This window comes from Dendrobates tinctorius, unplaced genomic scaffold (genome assembly GCF_039654945.1).
Source record: "Dendrobates tinctorius isolate UK_male_01 unplaced genomic scaffold, ASM3965494v1 ptg000008l, whole genome shotgun sequence".
NCBI lineage: Eukaryota > Metazoa > Chordata > Amphibia > Anura > Dendrobatidae > Dendrobates > Dendrobates tinctorius.
The window spans coordinates 6,329,971-6,345,823 of record NW_027361676.1 but is presented as its reverse complement, the minus strand read 5'-3'; positions in this window follow the sequence as shown (position 1 = coordinate 6,345,823).

Here is a 15,853-nt window from a genome sequence, read left to right as displayed (position 1 = left end):
TTTTCTAGGAGTTGGCAAACCGCTTTTAAAGCCAGAGCATCAGGAAAAAGTTTTGTCTTACATTGCTGACTCAGCCTCCAGCTCTATCGCCTCCTCTTCTTCAGTTGTAAAAAGTAAAAGCACTGAGTCGTCATTGGAGGCTCATGTTCATGAACCACACCTTTCCTTGTGTCCTTCACCCCAACCAAGATTGAAGGATGACGCAGGCCATACTACTGATTACTCCATGGAGCTGTTTTCACATACCATGCCTGGATTATCAAGTCAAATGGTGAATTACCCAGGCCAAGATGAATCTGACATGGAGTGCACTGATGCACAGCCGCTGATGGATGATTCTGCTGGTACATTCACTCAGAGCACTACATTGTCCTCGCAGTGTACAGAGCCAGATCCTGACCCTGATGAGACTCAGGTGCCCCTTCCCGCACACTATACCACCATACACGGTGACACAGAGGAAGGTGCACATGACATTGGAGAGGAGGTGATGGATGACCCAGTTGTTGACCCAGATTGGCATCCATTGGGGGAAGAGGGTGCTGCTTCCAATAGCTCAGATGAGGAGCATCCACAGCAGACATCGACATCGCAACAGCTGTTATCTGGCAGGCCCGGAGCACTCCAAAGACAGGTTCCAAACATCAAAAGAGTTGCTGGACAGCTTGTCCAGAGGGTCAAAAGATCACAGCGTGCTAGGCCGCAAAATGTCTGCCAAAGTAGGAAGAGTGCAGTGTGGCACTTTTTTGAACAAAATCCTCATGATCAGGCCAAGGTTATCTGTAAGAAGTGCGCAAAGACCTTTAGCCGAGGGAAAAATCTGAAAAATTTGAATACCAGTTGCATGCTTAGACATTTAACCAGCATGCACTTGCAAGCGTGGACACAACACCAAACCTCAAGTGCCACATGTGCAACTGATCACAACGAAGGTAGTCATCAACGCTACATTGTTTCCCCCACTGTAAGCCCACCGGTTAGCACAGCAGCAAATGTTGAGGTGTCGTTGCAAGGCCACAGCAGTCAGGGAATCCCACTGTTATATCAATGAAAGACTGATTCTAGGCCATCAGAAAGAACACCAACTCCATCACCATCATCAACCCTCTCTCAGTCCACCCTGTCCACCGCTACTTCCACCATATGCAGCTCTCAAGTCCAGCTCACCCTCCCAGACACTATGAGTAGGTCAAGAAAGTACTCAGTCTCTCATCCGCGTACACTGGGTTTGAACGCCCACATTGCCAAACTAATCTCGTTTGAGATGATGCCCTTTCGGTTGGTGGAAAGCACAGCTTTCCGCGAACTCATGGCCTATGCAGTACCACGCTATGACCTACCCAGTCGCCACTTCTTCTCTCGCAAAGCCATCCCAGCCCTCCACCATCATGTGAAAGACCGCATTGTCCATGCACTCAAGCAGTCAGTGAGCGGAAAGGTGCACCTCACAACTGATGCATGGTCCAGTCGGCATGGCCAGGGCCGTTACGTGTCCATCACTGCGCACTCGGTTAATGTGGTGGATGCAGGGTCCACAGGGGACAGCGGTGGTGGGACAGTGCTGCCTAGCCCACGGTATAGGAAACAGTTGGCTGTAGGCGTTCCACCCTCCTCCTCCTCCTCCTCCTCCAGAAGCGAAAGCTCGTCCACAGAGCGCAGTCGTACGAGCACTCCATCTGCAGCTGCCACTGTTGCACACGATGTGTCCCCCTATCGAGCAGCTAGTGGAAAGCGTCAGCAGGCTGTGTTGCAGATGATGTGTTTGGGCGACAGACATACCGCCGAGGTGCTGGCCGAGTACTTGAAGCGACAAACTGAGTCATGGCTGGGCAGTGTACATCTTGAGGCAGGCAAGGTAGTTAGTGATAACGGCCGTAATTTTGTGGCAGCCATAGCCCTTTCAAAACTCAGCCACATACCTTGCTTGGCTCACACCTTGAACCTGGTGGTGCAGTGCTTCCTCAAAAATTATCCGGAGTTAACAGCCCTGCTCCAGAAGGTGCGAAGACTGTGCGTGCACATCCGCCAGTCACCTGTACACTCCGTTCGTATGCAGAAGCTGCAGCGATTGCTCCACCTTCCCAACCACCGCCTCATTATCGACATTGCAACAAGGTGGAACTCCACCCTGCACATGGTGGAGCGGCTGTGCGAGCAGAGGCAGGCCATAATGCATTTGTGGGAGGATACACGGCCAGGCACTTTGAGAGCAGACATGGAGTTGACAGGTATGCAGTGGTCGAAGCTGAAAGACCTCTGTAAAGTCCTTCAGTGTTTTGAGGAATGCACACGGCTGGTAAGCGCAGACGACGCCATCCTAAGCATGAGCATCCCACTTATGCGTCTGCTCATGCAAACTTTGACGCACCTTAAGGAGCAGGCGTCTGCAGCCAATGTTGATGAGGAGGAAGAGGAGGAGGGAATCCTTGATGACATTCAGCCATTGTCTGCTCAGGGACCTCTCCTGGACGAGGTGGAGGAAGAGGAGGAGGAGGATGATGATGGGGATGATTACTTAGGGGAGGAGGATGCATCTCGTGGGGCAAGTGAAAATGTTGGCGTGGCAAGGTCTGGTACAGGGTTTGTGCATGACTGGAGGGATGTGGATTTGCCAGAAAGTGCTCCTCCAACCAGCACTCGCAGTGCATCATTGACACCGGGAACATTGGCCCACATGTCAGATTATGCCTTGCGGATCCTAAAAAGGGACCCCCGCATTGCCAAAATGATGAACGATGACGACTACTGGTTGAACAGCATCCTGGATCCACGCTATAAAGGCAAATTACAAAACATCATGCCACAGGAGAACCTTGACCTAATATTGGCTAATAAACAAGCAACTCTGGTAAATCGGTTGCTTGAGGCATTCCCAGCACACAGCAGCGGTGATGGTTCTCACACGAGCCGTACGGGCCGGGGGCAGCTTGGCAGAGGTGTTCGTGGTGCACACAGCAGAAGTGGCGTTGGAGACAGGGGTTTCATGACAATGTTGTGGACTGATTTTTCAAATACCGCTCACACAACTGGTAATACTGCATCGATGGAAAGTGACAGGAGACAGCAGTTGTCAACCATGGTTACAAACTACTTTTCCTCCCATATCGATGTTCTCCCACACAGGTCATTCCCCTTTGACTATTGGGCCGCTAAACTGGACACCTGGCCTGAATTGGCACAATATGCCTTACAGGAGCTCGCTTGCCCAGCTGCAAGTGTGCTATCGGAAAGAGTCTTCAGTGCAGCTGGATCAATCCTGACAGAAAAAAGGACCCGTCTGTCAACCCAAAATGTGGATGATCTAACCTTCATTAAAATGAACCATGCATGGGTTTCCAAGGATTTTGTCCCACCTTCCCCTGATGACACATAGGGTGACAGAAAAATGGCTTGCTTTGGTCCACCTCTTCCTGGGACTTGACCTATTTCGCCTTTTGCATCAGCTGAATGTCCAACATCAACATATGCCACTTTCTAAAACTCCCTAACTGTGCTGACTCCCCCCCATGGCCGGGGTCACCACCTAGCGCACAACACCGTGCGAGTGCCGTTGCCCTGGACAGGTGGGTAGGCCGACTCTTGGGCGCGGGCACTGGCACAGGGTCCCTCATAGTGCAATCAAGTGTCTCTGACGGTGGTGGTGCACACCCGCCGTCAGACACACCGCTGTACTATGAGGGGCCCAGTGCCAGTACCGATGCCCACGAGTGGGCCCCCCTTGCTTGGGCAGGGCCCCAGCATTTGCAATCTTTACCTCTCCCTGCTCCTCCGCTGTGTAATCTGGGCCGTCAAATCCATACTGTGCCTGACACCGTCTGAGCCTGCCTCCTGAGACATATATTTTGAATGTGTACGCTATCCATACATGTTATCCGGGGATACGGTACCCTTTCTAACCTTTGTGCAATCACGTGCAATCCATACTGGGCCTAACACCGTCTGAGCCTGCCTCCTGAGACATATATTTTGAATGTGTACGCTATCCATACATGTTATCCGGGGATACGGTACCCTTTCTAACCTTTGTGCAATCACGTGCAATCCATACTGGGCCTAACACCGTCTGAGCCTGCCTCCTGAGACATATATTTTGAATGTGTACGCTATCCATAGATGTTATCTGCGGATACGGTACCCTTTCTAACCTTTGTGCAATCACGTGCAATCCATACTGGGCCTAACACCTTCTGAGCCTGCCTCCTGAGACATATATTTTGAATGTGTACGCTATCCATACATGTTATCTGGGGATACGGTACCCTTTCTAACCTTTGTGCAATCACGTGCAATCCATACTGGGCCTAACACCGTCTGAGCCTGCCTCCTGAGACATATATTTTGAATGTGTACGCTATCCATACATGTTATCTGGGGATACGGTACCCTTTCTAACCTTTGTGCAATCACGTGTAATCCATACTGGGCGTGAGAACGGCTGGCGAGCTGTTAAGCAAGCTACAGCACCTGTGGTTTGCACATGTAAGTTTTTCATTTTTTCAGGAATGACGGTTAGGCCTAATTCCGGAACTGCAGTTGACCTGCACTTACTGGGAAATCATTGTTCGCGGGTAATAATTGTAATCAGTGATCCCCATCACTAACATTGTTCAGCGGGTTATCTGCACCTGTAAGCGACAAACGCTGGCCTTTTCAGTGTAGCGCACATGCAGCCACGGACATGTAAGGGCATGACACACCAGTTATTGGCCAATCTCATGTTCCAGAGCCTCACGTGTCCCTCTAGTAAGCCGGACTCGGACCGCGGGGCATGACGGAGTCTCGTTCGTTAACGGAATTAAGCTTGCAATGTGTGCATCTGTTCTGCAGCTGGCATGGTTGAGGTTTCCCAGGTGGAGTCGAATTTAACCGTAGGCTCCACTCCTGGTGGTGCCCTTCTGGACATTCCTTTAAGGTTCAGCTTTGCAACCATACTGCCCACGTAAAACAAACACTTTGCCTTCATGAACGCTGTTTGGAGGGTCATGACTCGTGGGAATAATGCCGCCCAATCAGTTAACCTGCTAGAGAGATCCTTCGTTGCTCCCAAGCATGACATCACACTCCCTAGGAGGAAGGTAATGCCACTGTGGCGACCGTACTCCTGGGGGCGACACAAGTGCACTGATGCCCAGCCACTGCTCGATGAATCTGCTGGTACATTGACCCAGACCACTACATTCCTCTCGCATGCTACACGGCCTGAATGTGACCCTGATGAAACTCAGGTTACCCTTCCCATATACAGTTCCATCTTACACGGTGACAAAGAGGAAGCTGCAGATGAAAGTGCAGGTTCGGCACACCCGCCATCATACACACCAACGTACTATCAGGGGCCCTGTGCCAGTGCCGTCGCAAACGAGTGGGCCCCCCTGCTTGCTCAGGATCACAGCACTTGCAAGGTTGAAATACTGTGCAGTGAGATGGAAGATGGGGACGACGAGGAGTCCAGACTAGTACAGGGATTCCCTAGCGAGGAGACTTATTTGATTGTTTTCAATGTTGGGACAGCAATTTTTGGGGAGCACGTTACTCTGGAGAATGATAGATGGGGCCCACCATACACTGGAACATTCCAAAGGTGGACATCAGACACTGGAGCAGCATTTACAGGGCCCATTATCCACTAGAGCATTAGAAATGGGGCCCATTATGTTTGGAGCATTATTTGGGCCCATAAGGCTGGTTTCACATTCGCGCTTTTTAAGCGCACGCACGGCCGGGGGTAGCTCCGCCCCCGAGCCGGCTCTCTGCCCGGCGTGCCCGCCCCTTCCTTGTAGCGCCGCCTCCTAGCGCACAGCGGCGCCTGCGATCGGCGCACCCTATCTTTAGCATAGGGTGCGCAGATCGTGCGCAGGCCGTGCGCTAGTTGCGCTTTGACCTGCGCTGCGCACTTTTGACGGTGCGCCGTGCGCGCCAAAATCCGAAAAGTTTGATTTTGGCGCGCACGGCGCACCGTCAAAAGTGCGCAGCGCAGGTCAAAGCGCAACTAGCGCACGGCCTGCGCACGATCTGCGCACCCTATGCTAAAGATAGGGTGCGCCGATCGCAGGCGCCGCTGTGCGCTAGGAGGCGGCGCTACAAGGAAGGGGCGGGCACGCCGGGCAGAGAGCCGGCTCAGGGGCGGAGCTACCCCCGGCCGTGCGTGCGCTTAAAAAGCGCGAATGTGAAACCAGCCTAAGACAGTGGAGCTTCATCCATGGGGACCAACATATACTGTAGCATTATGTGGAGCTCATCATATACTGTTTCAAACATTATATGGGACCAATGATTCTGTATGGAGAAATAGATGGGCCTCGTCATGAGATGTAAAAAGTGAAGTATTTTTCATTGTACTATACCGCTATTTCTCTGCCGTATCGGAGCATGATCATTGATGAGTTGTGGTATGTGTTAAAGGGGCGCTCTTTCGCCCAGGGCACATGAAAACCTGCAGCCAGCCCTCCCCCCCCCCAACTTTAGCCAAATAACCCCCATTTTTCAGTGCGTAACTTGTATTATGAAGTTAATTAAGGTTGACAAGCTTAAGTAAGAAGAATTGATGCTTTTGGCATTCAAATGGGCACTGTAGGTGTGTTTCCTGTCCTCCTCTCACTGCCGACTTTTATTCCCCATTGACTTACATTGGGTTTCGTGTTTCGGGACGACCCCGACTTTTCCCTATAATCGGACGATCTTGCTCGACCCGACTTTTGGAAAAGTCGGGTTTCACGAAACGAAACGCGACCCTAAAAAAACAAAAGTCGCTCAACTCTATACATTTCCTTTCTGAGAGAAAACAGATGCAAAATAGGAATTTAAAAGTTCGGCCTTCTCAACATCCTGTCTTACCATTTCATCATTTTCATCCTGTAAAAATCCTATAGCATCTTTGACTTTTCATTTACTTTTGACATATCCCCAAAATCCTTTATTATTGCTTTTGACATCTCTTGCAAGCCTCAATTCATTGTCAGCTTTAGTAATCTGATTTGTGCCCTGCAGGTTCTGCAGACAGCATTATATTCTTCTTTAGATATGCCTCCCTCTTTCCCTTTTATAAACATTTTTTTCTTCCTTTTTAGCATGTGCTTAAGTTCTGTGTTCATCCATTCTGGCTTCCTTAAATGCTTCCTATTCTTCCCTCTTTTCGGAATTGTTAACAATTGTGCTTTGAGAATTTCATTTTTCAAGATTTCCCATCCTTCCTGGACATTTTTGTCTTTAAGGATATCCAGCCATTGGATCCCTCCAATTCTCTTTCTGAATCCCTTAAAATCTGCCTTTCTGAAATCTAACCTTGACGTCTGAGTCTTCACAAGTCTTCCTCCTTTAGTTATCCAAAATTCTAAAATAGCATGGTCGCCACCTCCTAGGGTCCCAGCCACTTTTACCTCCTCAACCATTTCCTCCCTGTTTATAAGGATTAGATCCAAGGTAGCAGTTCCCCTTGTTTTCTCCCCTACCTTTATGAAGATAAAATTGTCAGCAAGAGAGGATAAGAATTTCCTTGACCTGTTAGTTTTGCCTGAGAGAGATTCCCAACAAATGTCGGAATAGTTGAAATCTCCCATGACAACTATGTCATATTTTTTGGAGAACTTGGCCATTTGATGAATAAAGAGTTCATCCATATCTTCAGCTTGCACAGGCGGCCTGTAGTAAATGCCTACAATGGTGTCCTTTCCATTGTTCTGTCCTTGTATTCTTACCCAAACAGTTTCCACAGAACTCCCAGTCTCTGAAGTTTCAATCTCTGTGCAGATATACGCGTTTCTAACATACAATGCGACACCTCCTCCTTGTTTATCAAGTCTGTTTCTTGCAAATAAGTTGTATCCTTCTAGTCTTGTATTCCAATCATGTGTATTGTCCCACCAAGTTTCAGTGATTCCAATGACATTATATTTCTTTTCCTGTGTTAGCAGTTCCAATTCTCCTTGTTTGTTGCCCATGCTTTGTGCATTAGTATAGAAACATTTTAGTTTGTGATTGGTTTCTCTTTCTCCAATATTCAAAGTACATCACCTATAAAACTTGCTGCAATTAGGCCTCAGCCTGCTCCATGACTGATCCTGGGCTTCAGCACAGCCAGTTGTTGCTTGGAAGTGCCGTCTGCACAGAGAGAAACACATGCTCCAGTGTTAGTGGAGTTCAGTTATTCCGAACGACAACTGGCTGTGTTGAAGCCCAGGATCAATCATGCAGCAGGCTGAGGCCTACTTGGAACAAGTAGAAAATCGGATGTTGTGTCAATGTGGAGGGAGCAGGAGACTTTGCCGTCCACACAGCAGGGGAGCAGCTGGCGTGACTGAACCCCACTAACACAGGAGCTAGCGTTTTTCTCTGTGCGGACGGCACTTCTGAGCGACAACTGTCTGTGTTGAAGCCCAGGATCATTCATGCAGCAGGAGGAGGCCTACTTGCAGCAAGTTTTATATAGGTTGTAGACTACTACTGATTGTAACCGTGCTCCACTTAGGCCTCTGGCTCCACTGTCTCTAGTATTTCCCCTGGCCTCCAACCCCGCCAGTTTCTGCTCAGAAGTGGCGTCTGCACAATCCACACTTGTTCCTGTGTTACTGGGGCTCAGTCACGTCAGTTGATCCCCTGATGTGTGTCCGGCAATGTCTCCTGCTCTGTCCACATTCCCACTACTGGTAATGGGAATGTGGACAGAGCAGGAGACATTGCTGGACACACATCAGGGGATCAACTGTCGTGACTGAGCCCCAGTAACACAGGAACAAGTGTGGATTGTGCAGACGCCACTTCTGAGCAGAAACTGGCGGGGTTGGAGGCCAGGGGAATTACTAGAGACAGTGGAGCCAGAGGCCTAAGTGGAGCACGGTTAAAAATCAGTAGTGGTTTGAATGTGGAGGGAGCAGGAGACTTTGCCGTCCACACTGCAGGGGAGCAGCTGGCGTTAATGAACCCCACTAACACAGGAGCTAGTGTTTTTCTCTGTGCAGACAGCACTTCTGAGCGACAACTGGCTGTGTTGAAGCCCAGGGATTACTGTTCAGGTGGTAGAAACATGAACACAACAGGAGACCTGGATACTGTTTCCAACCAATTATTTATTCTGCAAGAGGACTGGCAAATTCTGTCGAGATCCAGGCCTTGTTCATTTTCAGAAAAGTAAGCCGGTCAACATTATTGGAGGATAGTCGCGTGTGACGGTCTGTTAGTACACCACCTGTGGCACTAAAGACGCATTCTGATAATACACTGGCAGCAGGGCAAGCCAGCACCTCCAATGCATACTGGCTAAGCTCTGGCCATGTATCCAGCTTAGAGAACCAAATCTTGAAGGGGGAAGAGCCGTCTGGGAGTACACTGACAGGGCAAGACATGTAGTCTGTCACCATCTGACGGAAACGTTGCCTCCTGCTGACTGGAGCCGTCTGTGATGGTGTAGACATTTGTGGCGGATACACAAAACTTTGCCACATTTGGGCCATACTGGTCTTGCCTTGTGCTGAGGCGCTGCCTCTGCTCCCTCTTTGGGCAAAGCTTCCTCCACTGTCTCGACGCACAGAGCTGCTTTGTAAAAGCACTAGCAGCACTGCTCTCGGGTGGAATGGAGAACATGATGGACTGCACCAGTGTGTTTTGGTACTCCCGCATTTTATGCTTCCGGTTCAATGGTGTTATGAGGCTTTGTAAGTTGTCCCAGTAGCGAGGATCTAGGAGGGTGTACACCCAATAATCAGCCGTGTTGAGAATGTGGGCGATGCGGCGGTTGCTTCTCAGGCACTGCAGCATGAAATCAACCATGTGCTGCAGACTCCCAACTGCCAAAGAAACGCTGTCCCCTGCTTGAGGCGTCATCTCTGTCTGCTCTGCATCACCCCACCCTCGCTGTACATACTGACTAGAGCATTGTGTACCTCCCTCTGGAGAGATGTCTTCCTCCTCCATATCCTCCTCACAAAGTGTCCCCTGTCCCCTGCCTAGGCCTTTGTGAGGAACCACGTAGCGCAGACTGTCCAGAAGCAGATGGCATTTGTGACTCCTCATCCTCCACCTCTTCCAAAACCTCCTCCCTTAGTGCTTGCTGTTTTTTGAAGCAGGCAGATAAGGGGGACAGTCATGCTGACTAGTGCATCATCTGCACTCGCCATCCGCGTGGAATCATCAAAGGCACGCAAAACAAGTCAGATGTCCTTCATAGAGGCCCACTCGGTGGTGCTGAAGTGTGACCGGCACACAGTGCGACTTGTTTGCGCCTGATGCAGCTGGTACTCCATTACTGCTGCCTGCTGCTCACACAACCGCTCCAACATAAGTAACGTTGAATTCCACCTGGTGAGTAGGTCACATATGATGCGATGTTCCGGAAGTCGTAATCGGTGCTGCCGGTGCTGGAACGCCGCAAGTGAGCGCACTCTATGCGGACCTTGTGCAGCAGTGCATCAAGATCCGGATAGTCCCTCAGAAAGCTCTGCACGACCAAGTTCAGCACATGTGCCAGACATGGGATGTGAGTGAGGTTGCCTAGGCCCAGAGCTGCCACCAGATTTCGGCCATTGTCACACACTACCAAGGCTGGCTGGAGATTCGCTGGCAGAAACCACACGTTGCCCTCCTGCTTGATGGCATTCCAGAGCTCCTGCGCTGTGTGGCTTTGATTCCCCAAAGAAATTAATTTCAGTACGGCCTCTGGACGTTTGGCCACGGCTGTGCTCATATCGGTCGTAACAGGCTCCTGCAGCGCTGATTCTGAGGAACTTGAGTAGGAGGAGGAGTCAATGTGTACAGACTGGATTCCTGCAATCCGTGGAGTTGGCAGAACACGTACAGCGCCACTCTCCAGATCTGTACCCGGCTCCACAACATTGACCCAATGGGCAGTGAGGGAAAGGTATCGTCCCTGTCCATGGTTACTGGTCCACGCATGGGTGGTCAGGTGGACCTTGCTACTGACGGCGTTTAGTAGCGCATGTTTTATTTTTCCCTCCACATGCTTATGCAGGGCAGGGACGGCTTGCCTGCTGAAATAAAAGCGGCTGGGCACGGTGTATTGTGGGACTGCCAATGCCATGAAGTTCCGGAAGGTGTCAGTCTCCACCAGCCTGAATGAGAGCATTTCAAGGGCCAGTAGTTTGGCAATGCCAGCATTCAGAGCCTGTGCTCGGGGATGGTTTGCCGAGTATGGCCGCCTTTTATCCCATGCCTGTGCTACCGATGGCTGTAGAGTGGCCTGGGAGTGTGAGGATGACTGGGAACGTGGTGCTGTTGGTGAAATGTCACTGGGTCTCCGGACAACAGTGCCAGAGGTTCTTGTTTGGTGATCCTATGAGGAAGCCGAACCAGCTGTGTGTGAGCTGGAGGAAGAGACATGAGCTAAAGAGGTGGTAGGTGGTGCTGTACGCTGGCCTACATCTTCAGTGTGTCTGTGCAAAGCAAATGTCATCTGCAACTGTGTCAAAAAAGGACCACGCACTGCAAGTCTTGGGAGCGCCCATTTTGGCTTTTGGAAGAGGAATGCTCCTAACGGGTGCCGAAGTGGAGGCTACAGGCAACCAAGTCTGCCCCCTCCCTCTCCCTCCGGTTTTGGCCGTTCGGGGATTCTCTTCCTCAGAGATGCTCCCACCACCTTCCTGTTCCTCACGCCATGATGGGTCAAGGACTACATCATCTACACTCCCCTCCTCAAACACCTGCTTCTCCTGGGTTGTCTCGCCAGCACCGTACGCACCAGAAAGTGGTAACTGAGTCTCGTCATCATCTGATGCATACTGAGGTGTGCAGACCATAGGCACTGGCCCACCCGCCTCTACAGATTCAGAGGGACAAAGAAGTTGCACATCACTGCATACTCCCTCTTCTTCACATTCTGGAATGCTGCTTGGCTGGCCCCCTCTTTCCAAGCCAATAGATTCAGAGAACAGAAGTAGAGACTGTGATGGCTCCTGTCCAGGGCTCTCTGACTGCCTGGGCACTTTGGCAGGTGGTGAAGAGACAGATGTTTGCTCTTCAGTGCTCTGGCCCTGAGAGGACATGGAAGTCATTGAAGTCGATGCGGTAGCTACCATCCATCCGACAACGGCTTCAATTTGTTCCTCCCGCAGCAGTGGGGTACGACGAGGTCCTACAAGGCTTTGGCATAAAGGACTGTTGCCTGGTAAAACTGGGGGATGCTGACTCACTGGTGCCCGCAGCAGGCACAGAATCCCCACGTCCTCTCCCTGCAGAATCCCCATGTCGTCTCCCTGCTGAAACTCCACACCCACGCCCACGTGCCTTACTCCCTGCCTTCTTCATCTTGGTAGACTGATAAAGATAGGCAGAAAAGTACAAAGGGGGGCTTAGTGTGCTTATTCCTGAACAGCTGCTAACAGGTATAAGAAACACTAATTTTATAAAGTGTGTGTGTGGACTACACTTTAATATGAGCTAATGTGGCCTACACAACTGTCAAATGGAGTGTTTGGTGAACTTTATTTTGTTTTTTGTTTTTCAAAAAAACTAAAAGGATGAGACCAAATATTTGAAAGCGATAGTATCACAAACTTTTTGGAGCTATTACAATGCAGGAAGGTAACCTACAATGCAAAAGATGAGGCTCCAAAAAAGAGGGTAATACTAATCTGACTGCAGCTGAAGGGCACAAGCCAGAAAAAAGGCTCCTCTATCTACTCCTATATAGTGTTTGCAACCAACCAATGTAGATGGATACGGATGGATGCACACTAATAGGAGAATGAAAAATGAGCTGCAATAAAAGAAAAATATGTGTGAGGCAGTGACGCACGCTGAGCGGCCTACAACCAGACGTAGCTGTAGGACACACTACAGCGTGAGCAGCACTCACACACAGAGACCTCTCAGACAGCCGTGAGCAGTGCAGATAAGTGGGCACAAGCACTGAAAGGCTGCAGAAAGGCTCCGCTGTCTACTCCTATAGTGTTTGCAACCAACGTATATGGATACGGATGGATGCACACTAATAGATTAAAAAATGAGCTGCAATAAAAGAAAAATATGTGAGGCAGTGATGCACGCTGAGCGGCCAACAACCAGACGTAGCTGTAGGACACACTACAGCGTGAGCTGCACTCACACACAGAGACCTCTCAGACAGCCGTGAACAGTGCAGATAAGTGGGCACTAGCACTGAAAGGCTGCAGAAAGGCTCCGCTGTCTACTCCTATAGTGTTTGCAACCAACGTATATGGATACGGATGGATGCACACTAATAGAATAAAAAATGAGCTGCAATAAAAGAAAAATATGTGTGAGGCAGTGACGCACACTGAGCGGCCTACAACCAGACGTAGCTGTAGGACACACTACAGCGTGAGCTGCACTCACACACAGAAACCTCTCAGACAGCCGTGAACAGTGCAGATAAGTGGGCACTAGCACTAAAAGGCTGCAGAAAGGCTCCGCTGTCTACTCCTATAGTGTTTGCAACCAACGTATATGGATACGGATGGATTCACACAAATAGAATAAAAAATGAGCTGCAATAAAAGAAAAATATGTGTGAGGCAGTGGCGCATGCTGAGCGACCTACAACCAGATGTAGCTGCAGGACACACTACTCAGCGTGAGCTGCACTCACACACAGAGACCTCTCAGACAGCTGTGAGCAGTGCAGCAAACTGGGCACTAGCACTGAAAGGCTGCAGAGAGGCTCCTCTGTCTACTCCTATAGTGTTTGCAACCAACGTATATGGATATGGATGGATGCACACTAATAGGAGAAGGAAAAATGAGCATCAAAAAAAGAAAAATATGTATGAGGCAGTGACACACGCTGAGCGGCCTACAAAAAGACGTGGCTGCAGGACACACTACTCAGCGTGAGCTGCACTCACACAGACCTTGCAGACAGCTGTGAACACTGCTGCAAGGCAAAAGAAAGCTACAGTGGTGGATTATGTAGCCTGGGTAATGCACACTATGATTGTGAAAATCGCTATCTCTAACTGTCCCTCACAGTCTTGAACAGCAGCCTGTCCCTAACTGAATTCACAGCAGAGCGATCCCGAAATGGCGGCGGCTTTTATAGTGCATCATGACATCATTTCAGCAGTCAATCACAGCCATGCCATTAGTTAACATGCCTACATGCCTAACAGGATGTGCCCACACTTCTGAGGATTGTCATTGGCTGAATCAAATCAAACTGGCTCATAGCATTATGGAACTTCCGATTCCGGTATTCGATATGCTAAAAGTATCGGAACTCAGTATCGGAATTCCGATACAGTGAATATCGGCCGATACCCGATACTTGCGGTATCGGAATGCTCAGCACTAATTGCTAGTGATTGTGCTTTGAGGATCTCATTTTTCAAGATTTCCCATCCTTCCAGGACATTTTTGTCCTTTAGGATATCCAGTCATTGGATCCCTCCAATTTTCTTTCTGAGTCCCTTAAAATCTGCCTTTCTGAAATCTAACCTTGACGTCTAAGTCTTCACAGGTCTTCCTCCTCTAGTTATCAAAAATACTAAAATAGCATGGTCGCTACCTCCTAGGTTCCCAGCCACTCTTACCTCCTCAACCATTTCCTCCCTGTTTATAAGGATTAGATCCAAGGTAGCAGATCGATCCTCTTGTTTTCTCCCCTACCTTTTGGAAGATAAAGTTCTCAGCAAGAGAGGATAAGAATTTCCTTGACCTGTTAGTTTTACCTGAGAAAAATTCCCAACAAATGTCTGGATAGTTGAAATCTCCCATGACCACTTCAGACTGCAGACTTTTAGTGGAAGATCAGGCAACCCCTTTCAAGGGTTATTACATTATATTTCTCAAAGCACCATAAATACCGTATTTTTCAGACTATAAAACATGCTGGACCATAAGACACACCTAGGTTTTAGAGGAGGAAATTAAGAAAAAAAACTGAAGCAAAAACTATGGTCAATTCTGTACTTAATATCCTCTATCCTGGTAAATATGGGCCCCTTATCCCTATCCTGGCATGCATGGCTCCCTCATCCACATCCTGGTATGAATGGCCCCCTATCCCTAGCCTGATATGCATGTCCCTCATTCCCATCCTGGTATGCATGCCTCCTCATCCCAAGCCTGGTATGCATGGCCCCCTCATTGCTATCCTGGTAGGAATGGTCCCCCTTATCCTGGCAGGAATGATCACCCTCATTCCTATACTGGTATGCAGAGTCCCCATTTCATCCAAGTATGCATGGCCCCATCCCTATCCTGGTGTGCAGAGCTCCATCCTTAACCTGGTATGATTGGTCTCCATCCCAGTCCTGGTATGCATGGCCCATCCTTATCCTGGTATGATTGGTCTCCATCCCAGTACTTGTATGCATGACCCATCCTTATCCTGGTATGATTGGCCCCATCCCAGTACTGGTAAGATTGGCCCCATCCCTATCCTGGTATGCCTGGTCCCATCCTTATCCTGTTATGATTGGCCCCATCCCAGTCCTGATGGCATAGCACCATCCTTGCCCTGGTATGATTGGCCCCATCCTATTCCTGGAATGATTGGCCTCATCCCATTCTGCTGGAGCCTTCTTGCTGATGACGGCGGTCACGTGTGCCGATACCTAAGAGAAATGAATATTCTGAATATTCATTTCTCTTAAGTATCTGCACATATGACCGCCGTTAGCAGCAGGAAGCCGGCGACTGACACTGCGCGCTACTGAAGAGGAATGAATACTTACCGCTCTATGCGATGAACAGTCCCAGTGAGTATTCCGGCACCGGAGCAGAACGCTGCGAGGGAGTGGAAGAAGGTAAGTGTAATGGTTTGTTTTTTTAATCTTTTCTGATGGGGCCATGCATAACAGGATCGGGATGGGGCCAATCATATCAGAATAAGGATGGGACCAATCATATCAGGAACGGGATGGGGCCATTCATACCAGGATGCCAG